This window comes from Podarcis bocagei (assembly GCF_964188305.1).
Source record: "Podarcis bocagei genome assembly, chromosome: 5".
NCBI lineage: Eukaryota > Metazoa > Chordata > Lepidosauria > Squamata > Lacertidae > Podarcis > Podarcis bocagei.
The window spans coordinates 54763361-54783564 of NC_138129.1; the positions used below are offsets into that span (position 1 = coordinate 54763361).

The following is a 20204-nucleotide window of genomic DNA, read 5'->3' on the forward strand; positions in this document are numbered from 1 at the left end:
TAGAATAGCCCATCCATGATTACGTTGCTGGTTTGTTTGGACTAGCAGCAATCAGGACAGCTCACAGATATGCAGCTTGTGAGTTCCATCATGAAGCCCTCCATCTGGAAGCACCCTGGAAAGGCCAGTCCTCTACTGAATCAGGCAACTCTTTGTACAGCATCAGCATATGCCTTCCCTCACTTGGAATGTACCCCAGGATTGTCTACCATATAGAGAGCTGGGAGGTCCACAGTGGTTCAAGGGCACTGAAAAAGATCTCTGTGCAGCCATGACATTTCTTCACATTGCTCAGCTCAACCTAACATTGGTTTGGATGCTTGGATCTTCACCTAATCCCATGTTTCTACCTTTCCCTTCCCAACTAGATTCCACAGTCTAGGTTGCCAGGTTCTTAACCAGGGTATATATCTTGCATGGTTTATATGCTCCAGGGCGCCAAGGTCATCTCCAGACTGTCATGATTTTGCAGGAGGGATTAGATTGCATACCAGAAATTCAGGTTTGCACAATTAAAGTGGATTAAAGACCTGTTGTTCTGGAGGAACAATACATTTTTAAAAATTGACTTTTTGGAGTTAAGAAAGTGAGGGGAAAATGCAATAAAAAGTGAGGGTGAATGGTGGATTGACTGGAAGATATATTACTTTCCTGCAAATAAATCAGGATGGAAGCTCAATGAAGAGCAGGTGTCGTATGAATGCTCAGTAAAAAAGACTGCCTGAAAGAGCCCCCAATGAAGCTGCAGCTGCTGCACCCTTCTGCATTGGTCCACTTGCTATCTCAAAGTGCAAGGGCAAGTAGAGGAATGGAGGAAGAGGCACAGTGGCTGCAGCTTCACCAGAGCACTTAAAAACCTGAGCTCTGCTGTGTGCGGCATCTGAGTCACATGCAAGGTGTAAGTTTACACATAAAGGAAGTAATATTAAAAAGGAATAATAATAATGTGTATGTACTAATATTTTATACCAGTATTATGTAAGCTGCTTAGAGATTGGGCGCCTTCCAGACTGTCATCATTTTGTGGGAGGGACTGAAGCACACACACTGGCATTGTTTGGTTTGCACAACCCTGGCACAACAAATCCACTTTAAGAAAGCAACAAGGAAAGCAACAAGGGAATGCACGGAAATGTGTGGGGTTCACACAACACTCTGCAAGCAAATTGGGATGGATGCTCATTATTGGTTTTGTTTGCAGGGAGGTTAAACAACAAAGACCAGGTGCAATCTAACCTCCATTAAAATCAGGATAAATGCTCAATAAATAGGTCACGAGGAGGAGCTGTTTTATCATCATCATCATCATGATCAAGTGGTATATAAATATTGCTAAATAATTATAATGATGATAAAAAAAATCTCAAGGAGATGTTCTGTCACTTGGTCTGTGTTTCTCTCCAAAGAAAGCCCCTCCCCTCCCCTGCAGCGCTCCTTCCACGTGGCTCATAGTGCACCACACAAGTCCCACTTTGAGGCTGAGGACTGAAACCTGGCATTGCTGCAAGACACCAGATCACAAGCCAAACTTCTAATCCTGCCAATTTCATGGCTTTGATGGGATCCTGGGAAAAGGGGCGGGCTAGGATAAAATTCTAATCTGGGTGGCAGCAGGTCAATCGGGTAGCTCCGGTTTGGGTACTGCTCCAGTTTGTCAAAATATTGGCTCAGAATGTGGATCAGCTGTGTGACTGTGTGTGTGTGTGTGTGTGTGTGTTTTGAGGTTGGAGGCCAATCTTATACAAAGCCTTGTGCAGAAACAAAAAATAATGTTAAAAAATTAAAAATTAATTTAGCGTGCAACATTCCCTTCAGGCTGAATGTCACAATGGCTCTTCACAAACGCCAGAATTCTAGAAGCAGTGATTTGTGACTTATTGGGCTCATATCTGCACCAGCCACATGACCCAAGCAGGAAAGGGATTTTGCTGTGAGCTCAGCTGTAGCTCCTCAGTTATCTGTTTGTTCCCCACCCGCCCCACGTTTGCAGTGTTCGGGAATGCAGTGCTCAGGGAGGATTTATTTCTCAGCAATGTGCAGTGTTTAATTCCTAAGAAGAGAGGTGCTGAGGTTTGAGCCTTTAGGGGAGTTTGCCCTCTAAGCCCCGATTCACTAATTCCAGATGAGTTGCATCTACCGGTAATTGTGGTTGTTATGAAGGCAGAGTTCTCTTTGGGAGTCATTTTGGACTCACAGCTGTCCATGGAGGCACAGGTCAAATCTGTGTCCAGGGCAGCTGTTTACCAGCTCCATCTGGTACGTAGACCCTATCTGCCTGCGGACTGCCTCTTCAGAGTGGTGGGGCTACCTTTGAAGGTGACCCGGAAACTACAACTAATCCAGAACGCGGCAGCTAGACTGGTGACTGAGAGCGGCCGCCGAGACCATATAACACCGGTCTTGAAAGACCTACATTGGCTCGCAGTCAAAAATTCCTAGCACAATTCAAAGTGTTGGTGCTGACCTTTAAAGCCCTAAACGGCCTCGGTCCAGTATATCTGAAGGAGCGTCTCCACCCCCATCGTTCTACCTGGACACTGAGGTCCAGCACCGAGGGCCTTCTGGCGGTTCCCTCACTGCAAGAAGCCAAGTTACAGGGAACCAGGCAGAGGGCCTTCTCGGTAGTGGCACCCTCCCTGTGGAACGCCCTCCCACCAGATGTCAAAGAGAACAACAACTACCAGACTTTTAGAAAACCAGATGTTTAGAAAACCAGGCAGCCCTGTATAGGGAAGCTTTTAATGTTTGATGTATTACAGTATTTTAATATTTTTTTGGAAGCCGCCCAGAGTGGCTGGGGAAGCCCAGTCAGATGAGCGGGGCATAAATAATAATAAATAATAATAATAATAATAATAATAATAATAATAATAATAATAATAATAATAATAATAATAATAATTAACAGGCTCCAAAACTTTCTTCTTTATATTACTTCCCATATTCCCCTATTACAGGGCTAGGCATGAGCATGGCAGCAAGGTTCTAGGTCTTGAGAGCTGGTGAGCTCCGCCTATATATATATAAAACCCCAAATGAATGCTTCATGTGCCTAATTTTTGACATCATTTATTTGCCTGTTACCTAAATTTATATCCCGCCTTCCCACACAGAAGTGCCCGAGGTGGCTAATAACTAAAAAATGAAATGAAAGCAATCCTGTAAAATATGTAACAGTATGGAGACAAATAGAGGTGCAGCCCCTATAAAACAGATCAATAACAGTGGCTGGGTAACCAGTTAAAGCAGAGAGAATAAAGTGAGTCCTAAAAACAGGCTTTGGACTTCTTGCCATGGGAATACATTTGGTTTGAAAATCACAAGACTTCTGGACCTTGCAGTTCTGGCTAGTTTTCAGGCAGGCTCAGTTCTTGGCTCAGTTTTGTCTTTTCCTTCGCTAAGTGCTATCTGCGTCCTCCAGCATCCCAACGTATGGGTATCATTCCTTTTTTAAATGCATTTGTGCCCCCAAAATACTTTTGGAGGGGTGGAATTATCTTAATCTTTGCCCACTTTTAAAAACACAAGCAGTGCTTTGCATTTTTTAAAAATAATACTATTGCAATTTAATATCCTCTGGTTTTAGTGGGAACTACTCTTGAGTAAATGGATACTAACTATTTTTATATTTATGCTGGTAAGTTGTTTTAAATTGTTTTCAATATGGTGTTTTGATACTGTAACCGACCCTGGGGCCTTAGGTTTAAGGGTGAGTAATAAACAAATAAGCACAACATTGGCAATATTACTGCTAGAGCCAGGACAAAGAGTTGAATCTGGCTTAATTCAATAGATTAAATGATCCTAAATATATCTTATCAGTGGCATTATTGTCTCTTCACATAAAAGAAAATAACAATCCCTGCAAGGCCAGGGCCAGTCCTCAGGGAGCTTTTGGCACAGGGCAAACAATGCCCTCACCCCTCCAAATGGAGCTGAGCCCAGCTCTGCTTATGGTGCCCATAGTGTCAGCTGCCCCACATTTTCTTTGCTGCTTCTGCTTTGGCAGTGGTGGTAGAGCCACTCAGCAGTCTCCATAGATCTATGACATCGTTTACATTTTGGGTAGCTTAAAAATGGTGGGTGGCCACTGTGGGTGGAAGCTGCTTGGCTCCCATTCAAAATGTTGAAAAGCACTGAGGGAGCTGGTAGGGAGCTGGTAGGGATGGCAGTGAATGGCAGTGTGGCTGAGTTGGGCTGGGGCCAGAGGGCTCTTTCATTACCCTGGTGCCCTCAACCAGTGCTCAACCTTGCTGACTGCTGGTACTGGGTCTGACTCTGTGCACCTCCATTTCTCATGCCGTAAATCTGCACCTACAACAATTATTTAATTTAACAGTTTCCTGAAGGATAAATATCTGTTTGCTCCCTCCAGCAGCTGCCCCACAGGTGTCAAATGAACCACCCGCTCACTTGCTTTCCACCACCCGATGCCCAAGCCAACCATGTATTTTACGGCATTATTCTCTTCCTTTATAAAGAAAATTATTTGCCTTCCTTGCTGTGCAGAACAGATCAAATGTGACTGTTCAAGCACACATTCACCTGGTGCTAGAGTGTTCGCTGGCTTGAAAGGAATCCACAGCTAACGCCCAAATGTAAATAAAAGATCACTGGGAAAGATAAAAGAAACAGAGAAACAAAGAAGGTGCCAGTTGACTTGTTTAGCTCTCACTGCAGGTCTTGTTGCTGGCCTTTTTGCCAATCCGTTTGCATAACACGAGGTGCGGTCCAGATCTCAGCCGCTTTGAGATGAAGACTTAGAAGCACAGAGTTGCATCACGCAGTACATGCATCTCGTATTCCTGCCTCACTTATCATGGCTGTATTAAAGTCTCCCACCTGGCTATATAAACAAGAGGTGTTGCTGTGACCTGACCCATACTACCCATATTTCCGTAGCTTGCATTTATGCTTCAGAAGATGCTATTTTTAGCAAGTCCGTACATAGGCTTTTCACTATTATTAATTTGCTTGTTTGATATTATTACTTTAGGGTTTTAAGGAGTGTAAGCAGCCAAGGTTTCTGAAGAAGCTTTCAGGCACTTCCAAAGAAAAGACTTCAAGATGCCACGTTACTTAGGAAATTAGCAATCTTGTTCGTCATTCATAGGACACTGTACACTGTGTCAGCTAACCACTATGATGGGTGTGATGGTTCTGCAAATGTATAGAGATCTTCCAAAAAACAAAAAACAGAGTGATCTACCAACAACTGCTCTGTGAGAAGGATTCCAATGGGGAGAGAGGGAGAGGCAGCTTCTCAACACCCACCACCACTCTACAATCAACCGCCTTTTGGAAAGGATTTTAATTCTTGCAATTTAAAAATACAGAACTGAATATTACTTGTAAGCCACCCTTGGTAGGATTTATATCTGGAAAAGTGGCATATAAATAACTGAAACAACAACAAACAACCCCGGAGGGACCAAAAAGTCATCAAGAACAAACAATGCAAACCCCACTCAAAATATTCTGGTTGCTTAGCAAGTTGGATTGCCAGCTGCAGATGGAGATTCCCACTGAGAATGCCCACATTCCTATTCAACCCTTTCCTTCTCCTCAGCTCCTCCACTTGTCTCACCCTATCAGGTCTGAAGTCTGAGAAGTTCTTGGAGTGGCGGTATTTGTCAGGAGCAATTTAGCAACAGATCGGCTGACCAGCAGATGAAGGAAGGTGCACAGGATGACTTAATTGAAACAGATGGTTCTGGATTTTCAAGCAGGGGGACTTGAGGGAGGCATGACCAAGGCTCACCTGCATTTGATAGGTTACGGAAAGGTGCTCTCCCACTGCGGCTGCTCCAGGAATTGGCAGATTGGCTCAGTGAGGGGCATGGAATTGCCTTCCTGGTGACTTCCATGCCCAGGAAAGGGTGCTCACTTAGGGCCTGCTTGTGTTTTTGTTTAAGAAATACAGTCGGCCTGTAATGTTTTAAACTGAAACAATCAAAGCTATACTGGGTTTCAGTGCACAAGATTGTTAATGTCTATTTGAGGGAAGTTTCTACAGCCAGTTTTTGAAAATGAAAATGTAGCATTTCATACCAAAGGTTTACATTAAACTATATCAGAAAAACAAGAAATCTGCGGCTCTACAGCCCCTGTGTTTTTGGTCAGAGGAATGACGTTCTTCAGAAAACTAAACTCAGAAGCAAACGTCTCTTCTTGTTTCCAGCAGAAGTGGCCGTACAGAGTGCCAACTGGCTGACCCTTCTGACCATCACAGAGACACCCCCCTCCTCCCACTGTAGCCTGCTATTCACAATTATGATTGGCTGGGCCTTTGGGTAATCAAGAAGCTACTCCCCAATGTTTCAAAGTAGAAGCCACCTTGGATTGGTTTAAAAACAAAAAAGTGCCAAATAAATGTTTAACTTCATAAATATGTCAGGCCCCTAACATATACATACATAGGTAAAGGTAAAGGTACCCCTGCCCGAACGGGCCAGTCTTGACAGACTCTGGGGTTTGTGCGCCCATCTCACATCTATTGGCCGGGGGCCAGTGCTGTCCGGAGACACTTCCGGGTCACGTGGCCAGCGTGACAAAGCTGCATCTGGCGAGCCAGCGCAGCACACGGAACACCGTTTACCTTCCCGCTGGTAAGCGGTACCTATTTATCTACTTGCACCCGGGGGTGCTTTCGAACTGCTAGGTTGGCAGGCGCTGGGACCGAGCAGCGGGAGCGCACCCCGCCGCGGGGATTCGAACCGCCGACCTTTCGATCGGCAAGCCCTAGGCGCTGAGGCTTTAGCCCACAGCGCCACCCGCATCCCATATACATACATACACACATACATAGAGAGAGAGCCTGCCTAAAGCATGGGGAAAGACAGAAAATCTGTGTTTGGCACATGCATAATCACAGGAGTTAAGGCAGAGATGCGTAGACCTTGCCTACAGGAGAAAAAAGGAATGCACTGGCTCCTGTAGGTAGGTACATCTGAATTTTCTCTATCTGCCTTTGCTCCCAAAATATGAGTTCTGGGAGCTAGAGGTCTTCCCATTTAGATTACAGGATGTGGGGTTCTGATTGCCTGCTTGGAATTGCATGGAAAATCTCCTACAGGCCAAATTACACATGCACCATCAGTCACATGTAGTCCGCCCCCCCCCCCCCGATGTATTATTTTTATAAATCGCAGCTTTGGAACCTGTAATTTGTAGAGGAAGACTCACATGGGGGAGGGGCTTTCTGAGCTTTCTCCTTCCACTTCCAGTGGTTTTCCTACTAAAATTGCCCTCTGTGCTGTTTCTGTCACCAGCAGGGGAAGATATATGAATACTTGAGCTTCTCATATTTAGCAGAAAAACTGCCCGTCAGGAAAGGACTAAGAATTGCCAATAACCCCTTGCATGAGTTTTCTGCTGCAGACGGCAGCCTCTGTGTCTGTATTTCTGTGAAGGGAAGGAAGGAAGCATCAAGTACATGTAACTGAGCATCACGTGTAGCTTGGTCCTAAAATAATATAAGCTTATGACTTCATCCTTGAGTACATGCCCAATATCCAATGGTGAAACCTCTTGCTACCAAATGAAGGACTTTATGATTTGCAATCTAGAGGTCTTGGTCATGATTGCTGGATGGGTGGGGGCTGTTTGAAATGGTGTGTGATCTCTTTTCTGGGTCTTCCTTGAAATGCATCAAAACTGATTACATTGGTGGTTTTCAACCAGTGTGCCGTGGCACCTAGGGGTTCCTTGAATCAGGGGTGCCATGGTCAACACTTCTCTGTGTCCCTCTTTCTTTCCCTCCCTCCATCTGATGCCCTCTTGCGTCTCTGCCTCCCAAAGGCTTGCACAGCTGTTTATTATGCAGTTCTGGCTATAAGCTCCGCAGGTGAATGGGGCCTCTGGGAGGCACCTCTCTTTGGGGCGGGGTGGGGGTGGGTGGCATCTCAGAGACCAGGGGTGGCAGCAGCACTGCCAGAACGACTCCCAAGGAGCCAAATTCAGCTTATGCAACCATAGTTGATTGGGAGTTCCTGCACAATCAGCCCACTTCCCCAAATGATCAGACTTTCTTGCAGCAGGTAAAAGTGACGGGCAAATGCACTGGAAGGTGTGAGACATTACTTGTTTTGACACACAACGTCATCTAACTTCCTTGCAAACAAATCAGAATAAATGTTCATTAAACAGCCAGCATTGCCTAATCTCCCTGCAAACAAATCAAGATGAATGCTCAATAAAGAGGTTGTCTGGAAATGCTTTAAGAAAAGGGACAAGATGTCTCCCACCCTTCACCAAGTGGGTTTTTTTTGGGGGGGGGGGTCGTTAAGCCTTTTTTTCCGGTAAACTACTCTGTGACTGTTTTTGGTCAAGGGCAGCAAATAAATCTCTTAACAAATAAAATGAAGAAAGTGCATGTGTTGATAACAGATGGTGCCAATTCAAGATTATGGTCTCTTGTTCCTTCTGCATGCCTCTGTTGCCAATGCAAATGCTGAGTCATGAGATGCTGCTAGGCTGTGCTCCTACCCACTGTAACCAGAGCAAAGCAAAATGGAAATAAAGTAAGCAGTGACTTGATGGAGAAAATGAAGCCATGAGCACACACATTTGCCGCTGACCTTTCTCAGATCTAATTCAAAGTGTTTTTGGAACTTCAAGAAAGTTTTCCAAGTGGTTTAGTGTGCACGCGCGCGCACACACACGCCTCAGTTCCATCTCTGGAGGATTAAAAGGTAAACGTTTCAGCATTAGCAACTTCACTACTTTTGGGAGTAATAGCATGTTTATGTTTCCATCTCTTTCCCAAAACCTTACTGAGCACTTCCTGAGATCAGAGACAGGACAGTGGGTGAGGTGTGTGTATATTTCTCTTATGATCTCAGGCCAAGGTTTTGACCACTGTCCCCGGGAGATCAACGGAGGGCAGTTGGATAGCCTGATAAAGAGCATGGCAGCTGAGAAGGAAAGAAAGCATCAAAGCCTCTTGATGTTGTTACGTCCCACATCTGGTGACCCACAGTTTGGCTAAAAAAATAATTAAAAAATAGCAGCCTTTAACCAGGCCACCTTCTCAAAAAGGGAGGGATCAATGGAAAAGAAAACACACTTCTCTATCAACTACAGTGTTGTGCTTCCAGCCAGAGGGCATTGCTTTCTCTACTTTGCAAAATCTGAAAAGCAAATATCAGCCGTGAGCACAAAAGTGGGGGAAGGCCAGGAATCATGGGTCTCAATTTTAACCCTTAAATTATAATTATAAAACCAGGCAACTGTAGTCTATGAGTAGAGTTACTACACCACTGCTTCTAAACTGGATTATTTCACCTCATTTCAGGCAGATAGGAACATACGGAGCTGCCTTATACTATGTATAAGCCCACAACCCTACCTAGAGATGGCAAGGAATGGACTTGGGACCTTCTACATGCAAGCAGACGTTCTACCACTGAGCCATGCCAGAAGCCAGAGGTGCAACATCAAGGGAAGTGAGTGGCCAAATTTGAAAGGAAATACATTTTAAGTGATACAGATGAGAAAATGCCATATTATCATTTTTTTTTTGTTTTCTTGAAGGTAGTGGGACCAGGGGGAAAAACCTTGTTCTGCCCCGGAAACCTAACAGTGCTCATTCAGGGAAGTGGGGCGACTCAAGCTTACCCAACCTACCAGGTTCTGCCCTGACTCCACCTATCTTGGTCTCCATCCCCTGGTCTTGTGAAGGGGACCAGGAGCATAATGCATGTGGGTCTACATGTCTAGACAAGAAAGGAACCTGGTGCCAGGATCCTAAGTACATTTACTTTCTAGACAAGGGCTGCTAGGTGCTTCATCAGTAATGATGCCTCTGTTGTTCTGAAGGGCATTTATATTTGAAGGGTATTTGCATATCCGTTATAACACAGTAAACACAATTGATCAGGGCTTCTGGGCACATATTTACTGTGAGTTTTCAGGCTGATGAATGCCCTTCAAATGTTTTTTTTTTAAAGACCAAGTCAGAGGATGCCTAGGACTACATCCTTGATAAACAATGGATTACATCAGAGACACTGAAAACTAGATGCAGAAGCCCCTACATTATGAGTGTCAATGCTGGGTTTTGTGGCTGTAGGCAAGAACCGTACAGTCACATTATGGACCCCAGAAGTCTATAAGTCAGAAGGAATTCTCCATGGCTTTGGAATTAATTGCCTACTGGGCTACACCAGACACAACACTGCAGGCCTTTTCGAAAGACCCTAAGACTTTACCCTGCCCCCGCCCCCCCAGAAGCTTTACTTTGAAGATTTTTATCATTACTATTATTACAATTATTATTATGCTTTTGCTCTTGGCTTTGATTCTATTGTTGTGATTGTGGGTGGGCTGCTTGTTTTATCTGTTGCTGGTACCCTCCCAATATTTTATTTTTCAACATTTTAACCATTATTTCTGTGTTTTATTGTAAGCCACCCTGAAAGAGTTTACTGTCAAATGAGACACATAAATATTTTTAAAGAAAGAGGAGTGTAACACACTGTAACCAGAAGGGTAATCTGAGAGTAGAGGGAGCAAAAAGTAGGGAAGGCTGGCAGAATATTGAGAATATGTTTAATGTTGTCTTGCATGGCTTATCAACGGAAGGGAAGCTATTTGTCTCTGACAGGAAATGGGCAGCAAAGCTTTGCTGCTGCGCTGCATTGTGATCCAAGAAAGGGGGGGCACTACATTCTCTCACTTATTGTAGAACTTGGTTGTTTCCTCCCCTGAGTCTGGGAATCTGGAAGAAGAGAAGGTTGAGCTATTACTAGAAGTTGGGATGTAGAGGTGAATTGGACATAGCAGGGAAACACTTGAATCCAGGCCTTGCAGGCTGAAATAAATGGAGAATTTGGCAGCTGCCCCTATGGGAGAGGCTGGCCAATGACAACATAAATCATACACAGCATGAATTCCCAACCAGTATCAAAGGGTATCATGAGAACTTGCTAAAGTTTTGATAAGACACTCTGGAGGCACTTGTTTCAGAATAGAACTCATTACAGCAACCAATCATAAACCTAGATCCGGAATTCTTTAGCTCAGTCCCCTGCACTGAGTGGGACAGGTTGCCTTGTGTCTATCACATAAGCATACATGATGCAGGTGGCGCTGTGGTGTAAACCACTGAGCCTCTTGGGCTTGCTGATAAGAAGGTTAGCGGTTTGAATCTGCACAACGGGGTGAGCTCCCATTGCTCTGTACCAGCTCCTGCCTACCTAGCAGTTCGAAAGCATGCCAGTGCAAGTAGATAAATAGGTACCGCTGTGGCGGGAAGGTAGACAGAGTTTCCGTGAGCTCTGGTTTCCATCACCATGTCCTGTTGCGCCAGAAGCGGTTTAGTCATGCTGGCCACATTACCTGGAAAGCTGTCTGTGGACAAACGCCAGCTCCCTCAGCCTGAAGCAAGATGAGCGCTGCAACCCCAAAGTCGCCTTTGACTGGACTTAACCGTCCAGAGGTCCTTTACCTTTACCTAAGCATACATGATCATGTACAAATACAGAGCAGAAAGAGAGAAGACGAGAACTAGGTGGAACATGCCACAGATGCTTTTGGAGAAGAAGAAAAAATACGGATGAATAAAATGATACACTAAAAGAAACATGGAACTCATCCAAAATGAATGTACACTCAGTTCTCCTATCACACCAGTGACACCATCATAAAACGTAGAGCAGACTTTGAAGGAGAATCTAGGTTGACCAGATCTGTGACCAGAGTTCCAGAGTTTTTTTCCCTTTAAAAGCACCTGAGTGCCCCCAAATTTACATGGGAGTGTATATTGATTCAGTGGGTCTATTCCAGTGATCTCAATGACACAAACATCCTCATGAGTACATATGCGTGTACACAAGGGCTCTGTTTGTATCAAAGAGAATTTCATTTGGGTTTCCGCAGACAGAAGTCAATGGAAGCCACTTAAATGTGAAGAAAACATGGGGTTTTCCTGCTATAATGAGGGATGTGTCATCCATAATGACCGAAAGCTGCCTGTTCAGAGAGCGGGAATCCACATCAGTCATGGTCCCCCTCCCCTTTCTTTCCTGGTTTTGCCGAATTAATTTTAATGTACTATAGCAGCTGTTGTATGTTTGAAGCTAACGGGAAGCTGGTGCCCATGACCTCACAGGTTCTCTTCTCGGAAGAGCCGTGCGCGCGCATGGGTGCATGAATGGTGTGGGTGCAATTCAGCCAACTAGTTTCTCACAAACGTCTGCCATTGGGGGAAGGAGTGGCATCCAGGACTGGTCACCTTCAACACACCAAGTTTTTCCTAGGACATAAATGCTGCTCTACTTCTATTCCAGCTAAAGAAATAAAAGAGCCTCTTAAATTTACAGGCAGCCTCTTTTTCACAGCAGCTGTTCCACCAATTCATACAGTGGTCTTCATGGCTCTAACAAATCACTTTATCCGTGTTCCTGGCTGAAAGTAGGGAGTTGCAAGAGGATGATGATTTGGGTACCTGGGTCTCAGAGAAAGCAGACCTGCATCCAATATATGGATTTATGTAGTCACCATTCCTTCTTCTGAACATCCTCCCGCACCCCAGACCACATCATTGCAGAGCAAATACAAAACAACCTACTCTCTCCAAATCAGAGTTCCATACTGGTTAGTAGTTACCATCTCTGGTTGTATTTCTCTCCCCACTATAGGTCTTTTAATCATTCTAACCATGTCCTTCTTGCCATTTGGCCTTTTTTTTTTTTAACTCTTACTTTTCTTTGGGGTGGAAGGAGAAGGGAGAGATCTTAGAACAGGCATAGACAAACTCAGTCCTCCAGATGTTTTGGGACTGCGACTCCCATCATCCCTAGCTAACAGGACCAGTGGTCAGGGATGATGGGAGTTGTAGTCCCAAAACATCTGGAGGGCCGAGTTTGCCTACGCCTGTCTTAAAAGATGACTGGAAAAAGTTAGGGGGAGGGCATTCTTGTATAGGAACTGGAATAAAAAGGAGGAGAAATTAGAATTTAGAAAATACTTAGTGTGGTGGGGTGTAATAGTTGCACATAGAATCAGAGAACTGTAGAATTTAATTTGCTCTGCCTTAGGTATCAAGCTGTATTAATGTAGGTATGATGTGTGTGTGTTTCCCTAGACCACTCAACATGTACCGTCTTATCTATTTTGTCTGTGTTACTTTGGACTTATACTAGATCAAACCTTAGACAAGCCTTCAGAAGCAGGGCAAAGAGGCAGCTATATAGGACTGTATCAAAATTAATCAGCCGCTACTAGTACCCATTAATCTAGACCTGCTCATTTTGCTTCCAGCTCCTGCTGTGCCTAACAGTTGCTCCCTTGGCCAGGGAATTGCCCAACCCCTGATTACTATGACAGGGTCTCCAACTCCACCCCATCCAGGACCCAGCAGAACATACTCCCTGCTAAGGAATACACAGGGAGAGGAGGAGGCAAGCTTTCCTTCCCCCTTCCCTCATCTTCCTCCCTGTTTGCCCCACACAGGCAGGCTGTACTGCATCAGGAGAAAAAGCATCCTGCTGTATCATGCAGCTGGCCGCTGCTTGCCAATTGAGATGCTAAATGCTGGGGATAAAGAGCTTGTGGAAAGATAATAAAGCAAAGGGGAGTAAATTAAAGTAGCTATAAATAGCACCAGGAGAATGGAGAAGGGATGATGTCATCCACATTTACATAAGCTAGTATTTCTATCCATTCTTCCACACAGACTCACTTCTCCTCCTGCCTCAGCACTGGAAATGGAGTAAGCAGGAGTTGGGCCACCCCTTACATGCAGCCACCCTTAATCCAGCATGTTGGCACGTAATCCCACTTTTTCGGTCATAGCATCAAATACACATCTCCATACCCAGCATGTTGAAAACAGGAGCTGAGCATTTCCATGCAGAGCATGTGGGGTGAAGAAGTCACGTGGCTGCCCCAGGGTGTGCCCACTGCCCCTCCGCCTGTCGCGATAGCTGCTGGGTGTGGATTGCGTGCTGGCACCATAGATGTGGGTTGTATTCTGAAAGGTTCTTCTGGCAAAGTAACTGGCACAGATCAGCCAGGCCAGGATTGCCAGCACATCAGTGTGATTGTACAAATGGACCATAAATGATTTGAGATGGGAATAGGTAGAAAATACTTGTTTATTACTTACATAGTGTTGGCACACTCAGGAAGCCGCCTTATACCAAATCAGACTATTTGTTTCTCCAGCCCAATACTGTCTACTCCAGCTGGCAGCAGCGTTTCAGGGTCCCATTACCTGCCACTTTTGAGATACAGGTGCCAAGCACTGACCCTGGCATCTCCAGTGTGCAAAACATATGTTCTAGCACCGGGCTGCTGTTATCTCCCAGGTAAATGACATGTGCAATAACCCTCTTAATTGTAATGACTAGGAATGGTCAAGGAATTTGATTCATTTTGCATTTAAATACGAGAACAAAACACAGCCATCCTTTGAAACTCACACTTATCTGAATTCTGTGGTGAGGTTCTGCATACATTAGGTTAAAGTATGCACAAAAACGAATACATTTGTGAAAATAACAAGCAAAAATGGGTTATATTAGGAGAAATGGCTTGCAAAAATGTGTACATTAGTCAGAAGTGGATACAAAATTCACACTATACTGCTGAAGAAGTTTCATGAGGATTTCCTTCTTTGTTTAAAAATTTGCAAATGGCTGCTTAAATGTGGAGAACTGAATTTAAGACTGGAAAAAAGAGAGGCTGAGAGAACAAAAATTGTCAGATCCTTCTATGTCTAGTAAAGACTGGGCCATAAAGGAAGAATACAGGAAGAAGGCATGACCTCTGCCACTGAATTATGGCCTCTCCTGTTTTTGCACTCCTCACCTCATTCTTCCTTCCCACATACATACAGCCCTGTGACAAATGGCAGATCATTAGACTCGCCATTTTACAGCTAGTGCTCTGAGGCTGAAGAACAGCCACTTGGTCATGGCCACAAACTGTATTCAAGGTTGAGCTGCACTACTACTGACTTTATCTGTTTATGTGAATGCACACAGCCAGAAGCAGTAGACACGTCAGCAATATGAACACAGAACAATGCTTCTCTTCCTGCCTTCCGAAAGGGGATACAAAAACTAAGCAAGAAGACTATTTTACTCTTGTGTCAAAGCAAGGTCATGTTCTCTTTTCCCCTGGTATCAACTACTGACTCCTATTTATATGGTTATTTGCACAGAGGTCTCTGTTATTGCAGGCATTTATAGCTATTTTATATAGGTGTAATTACAAGGCAAGACTGAATGTGGGACAAGGGTGTATGTGGGGAATAGGACAGGATATAGCAAAGTGGTTAGGGCATCCACTTCTCAGACTAATATTAACACCAGAAGCTTTATATAGCACTTCTACGGCCAAGCATGGTCTCCAAAGAACTTTAGAATTATGGAGTGAAACCTCACACCACTAAGGTGTGATGGAAATAATTTAGACATACAGAAGGTTAAAATGGCAAGCTAAGGTCACACAGTCAGTCAGCAGCAATGCCAGCATCATCCCTATGAACCCAGATAGCCCATACCTCTCTTGGCTTGCTGGGTATAAACACACACACACACACACACACACACACACGTGTGTGTGTGTGTGTGTGTGTGTGTGTGTACATGCTGAGAAATGGGGAGTTAATCAACATTTCCCAAACTCATAACCTGAAACATTGGAATGAGTTAAGTTTTCATATTTAAATAGCCCATTCATTCACAGGAGCAAGTTTAAGATGTGTTCCTCAGCAGGGAGGTAGCCTAAGGCCTGGATGAACAAAGAACAATCTGCATTTTATAAATGCAGATTATTGACACAGGATTCTTCAAAAGGACCACAGCTCAGTGGAAGAGCGCATGCTTTCGATGCAGCTGTTCCCAGGTTCAATCAGTTCCGGGCAAATCCTAGGAGACTGCTGATGGTCAGTTCAAACAATACTGAGATGGACCAATGATTTGACTTGGCATAACAACTTCCTAAAAGTGCAGAATCTTATCAAAGTGAATACAAAATGACTGACTTGCCCCTGTGATTACCCACCCAGAGAAATGCCTGTCTCACTTGCAATGAGATTTCATTTCAATTTACATTTCCACTGAAGTTTTGTGCAAATAACCTTCAGTAGGAAATAAATGGGCTTTCTCCTCCAGTTCTTCCATTTTACATGACCCTTTATCCTTGTTTCCCCAACATCTCTTATAAGCAAATCTGAGAGGTTTATAGTAGAGAATATGGCAATGCCTCTCAACCTGATTTGAAGCTTAATCATATACCAACCTGTAGTAAAAAAAAGAGGAGAGGGGGACCTATGATTTCCTAACACATGGCTGGACCAGAGAGAAAAGATGCATACCAACTTTGCTTAATTGATTGGTGAGAGCTCTGAGTAGAGCAATAAATGTGAGATAGAGGCTGGGAAGGTTGATTTATGAGGATTTACCAGAAGAAACACATGTGGATATTGCATGGCTATAGGATGACTAAGAGGGGAGAGAGGGAGGGAGGGAGGGAGGGAGGGAGAGAGAACAACTCTGGGCCTCTGAAGGCAATTAGCAAACTGTACTTTACTTTTAGTGCTATACTTGCCCTATCGTAAATGTGCTCTGGGACTGGCATCAGCAGAGAGATATTCTTTCACCACACTTTGGCAGTAGATGGTTCTTTACTGCAATTTGTTATGAGGGGCTGCTTTTGAGATGCCTACTTATGGACAAAAAAGGAGGGGCAGGAAATTGATTTTTAAAATGTAATAATGGAGCTGGTGGGGTGTTCCCTGCGAAAGGATTCATAACACACTTTTTTCCTTGGCACCAACAAATCCAGTTTTGTTCTGAAGTATGAAAATATGGGGAAGATGTCAGATGCACTTGGTTAGCACAGTTGTGATAATCTTTTCCACATTGCGATAGCATGTTTGGGTGTCGTATGTCTAACCTGCATTCACGGGAAGGTAAATAATCAGTGCTTGTTAATTCTGGATGGGACATGCAAGACTGTTGACTGGAAAGGTGTCATGCAACAAAGCCTGCTTTTGAAACAGAGAGGGGAACCAAATGGCTTCCCAGCCCCAGAAAGTTTAGATGCCAGAAAGTCCAGGTTCAGACAGCCACTCAGCAAAGGAGCATGTACCTGATCCCATAGGAACAGAGCAGCTCCCAAGTTAAGAGGCTCCTGGGGAGTAAAGGGCTTTTCAAGAGCAGTGTTCGAAACTCCCATTGTTCTAGGCGCATTTTGTGACAGGGAATTTCATTAGCACAAGCAGTTTCTGAGGTCTGGGCACAGTCCTGCATCTAAGATTTCAGATTAAAACTACAGAGTGGAAGGAAAGGAGGACCTTTTTCTGCCTCCCCACTTCCAGCTACTCTCTGAAGATTGGAGAAGAGACCTTCTAAAGAATGTTAGGGGGGTTGCAGGGGAAGGACTAGACCATGTGAAAAACGAACATAATATTTTAGCTGAAATTCATTCATTTTCGTATTCTTGTTATAAAAAAGCGTGCCTAGACATTCCGTTGTCGCACCCATAACCTAGGTTCAAGGTGCCATTTAGCTCCTAGCTTTCATATCTCAGTTTCTAACACTGCTCAAGAGCAGGATTAAGTGCTTTCATCTGATTCTGGGCAGAAACTACACCAATTCTTAGCTGAGGTTTCGTAGCTACTAAAACAATGTATGCCAGGGGTCAACAAACTTTTTCAGCAGGGGGCCGGTCCACTGTCCCTCAGACCTTGTGGTGGGCCAGACTATATTTTTGGGGGGCGGGCGGGGAATGAACGAATTCCTATGCCCCACAAATAACCCAGAGATGCATTTTAAATAAAAGGACACATTCTACTCATGTAAAAACACACTGATTCCCGGACCGTCCGTGGGCCAGATTTAGAAGGTGATTGGGCCTGATCCAGCCCCTGACCCTTAGCTTGCCTACCCATGATGTATGCCTTTCAGCTACCAGACTTTTGGTTAACCTGCCTTGCTCCACCTCTTGACTGACCTACGCTGTCTACTCTCCTGCGCTGCCTACTCTCTGGACCGCTACTCAACAATTCTGCCTTTCAGACTGTGCTTAATCCTGGACTGCTTTATTTTATTTTGACCACAGCTTCACCTAGACACAACTTTTCAGGCTCTTCTTGTTCCTGACTTGATGCAGGAAGAGGAAACTGAGGGAAAATAGCTGAAGTAGAAGTTGGCCTGAGGAAAATGGAGACTGAGACAAGGAGGAGCTAACGAGAGAGGTAGATCAGAACTTAATTTCAGATATTAATATGATTCAACCTGCTAATTCCTTAGCTTCAAACTTTTAAAAGAGATCTTGAATGTTCTCTTAAGACAAGAGTGATAGAAGAAACAGACAACCAAATATAAACATATTATAAGCAATGTGAGCCAGCAACTTGAAGCAGGAATTTGGCCTGAATGATTTTGAAAGTACATACTTGTGGTCATTTCTGGATGCATTTACTGTTAATATAAACATAAGCTGTATCTTTAGCAATAGAGAGTCAACGTCCAAAGTTTTTTCTTTGTCACAGAAGGATGAGTCTAACAGCTATAAAAAGCCAATTCTAATCAAGATGTACATGTCCAAAGTAAAACATGTCAGTATAGAAGGAAAGCTGAAAGGAACTCTTAAATAAGTGGAAGATCGAACCTAAAAATAACCCCCCCAGGTCAATTTGCATATCGCATTAATCAACTTTTGTATAACCTCATGCAAACAAATGTCTAAACTCAATTGGTTAAACTGGACAAGCATCTCTGATTCAAGTCTTGCTTATGCTAATAACTTACCATTGGTCCGTGTGGATTTCTACTTAATTTACAGTGCAATCCTATCCATTTCTACTCAAAAGTACATCCTATTGATACAATCCTATATCCGCTTATCTGGTGGTAAGCCAAACTCAGTGAGACTTGTTTGAGTAGACATGAGTAGCATTGTGCTGTTAGTCTTCAGTGGCATTGCAGAGAATCTACTAAAAACATCTGGAAGTAGATGGAATGGCTCATAAATTTTAGCTACTCTTGGCAGGGCAGGATTGAAAGCAAGGCAAGAAGGTCCCTATCTAGGATGAGCATGTGTCCCAGAATTTTGCAGAGCATTCCTGAGCCTACTTTGCAGATTGTTTTTACTGGAAAAGCCACATTTTAAATACACAAAGGAAATGAAAAACTCTTCAGTTCACCTAGGGAACAAATACGCCATAGTGGTAGCCAAGCTCATGCTTTACATTAGGCCTAGTTGTGCCTCTTGAATTCTGCCATCACAGGAGGCAGCCTAGTTCCACACTTCAGTCTCCTGTGGCGTCACTTCACAAAGTTTCTAGCAGCAAATATTACACCTACTGTTGATCTGACGGCCTGCCCACAGTGCAAGCTTCTTCAGCCCCCAAATGACAAAATATTGACTGCATTCTTTTCTGCTAAAACAGGTTAATAGTACTGAGACACAAGCATAACAAAGAAGGATATGCCTCTGATAGGCACCATCGCCTCAACTAAATACTACCAGTAGTTAGTTTGTTGTTATTTAGCTACACAGAAGTCACCAGTGCTGGTAATTAATCCCTGCTGGACTGAAAAACCATCAAACAGGATGGTTTAGTCTAGCTAAATTCCCATCTTTAAGCAAATGGAAACAATCTCTGCATGTGGGGAAAAACCACTCATCAGAAATTCATAGGTTAAGCAAGTTTATTTGGTACATCTGAAAGTTATAACTCTATTGATAAATGTCTTCTCTAGCAAGACAGTGAATCAATAGGGCTTCAGGATACGGAGTAGTCATGAGGAAAGACCTCAGTCCTGTCATATGCCTCAAGAATTACCTCTTCATAACCTTGCTGAACCTAGCTGGTCAGATGATAAATGCAAACAGGATCAGGAGCCATCGCTTCTGCCAATAAACTTCATGTGAGCAAACAGTGAGTTGGAAAATACAGCAAACACAACTTCCCTTCCCCTTCCCTTCCGTGTGCTGGACTCTTCCCAAAGTCAACCCTCACCAAAGGCGTTCCTGTAACATCACCTCAGCGATTCCCTGAAGAGCAATTAAACTGTCCCCAGCTGCCAGCTGTGCTGCCGATCAAACTAACGACCATGGACAAAGACAAGGAGGCGAGACAAACTTGGATCTTCCATTCCTGCCCCAGGCAGGGTGAACACCTTTTTGCCAGAAAGACGGAAGGCACCAGGGCCATGAAAGTGACCATAGAACTGACAGTTGGG

The 20204-nt window shown here is 44.0% G+C and overlaps 1 protein-coding gene and 1 long non-coding RNA gene across 4 annotated transcripts in view; one reads left to right on the forward strand and one right to left on the reverse strand.

Annotated features, from left to right (window-relative positions):
• The window catches only part of LOC308586557, an 86193-nt gene extending 85494 nt beyond the window's left edge, over nucleotides 1–699 (forward strand). Inside the window, exon 4 of the long non-coding RNA XR_014007934.1 lies at nucleotides 56–699. This is a non-coding gene — a long non-coding RNA (uncharacterized lncRNA). The remainder of the gene's footprint in view (nucleotides 1–55) is intronic.
• LOC308586500 (phosphatidylinositol 3-kinase regulatory subunit gamma) overlaps nucleotides 1–20204 on the reverse strand; it is a 242176-nt gene that overhangs the window by 134151 nt on the left and 87821 nt on the right. The gene's annotated exons all lie outside the window — the stretch shown is intronic.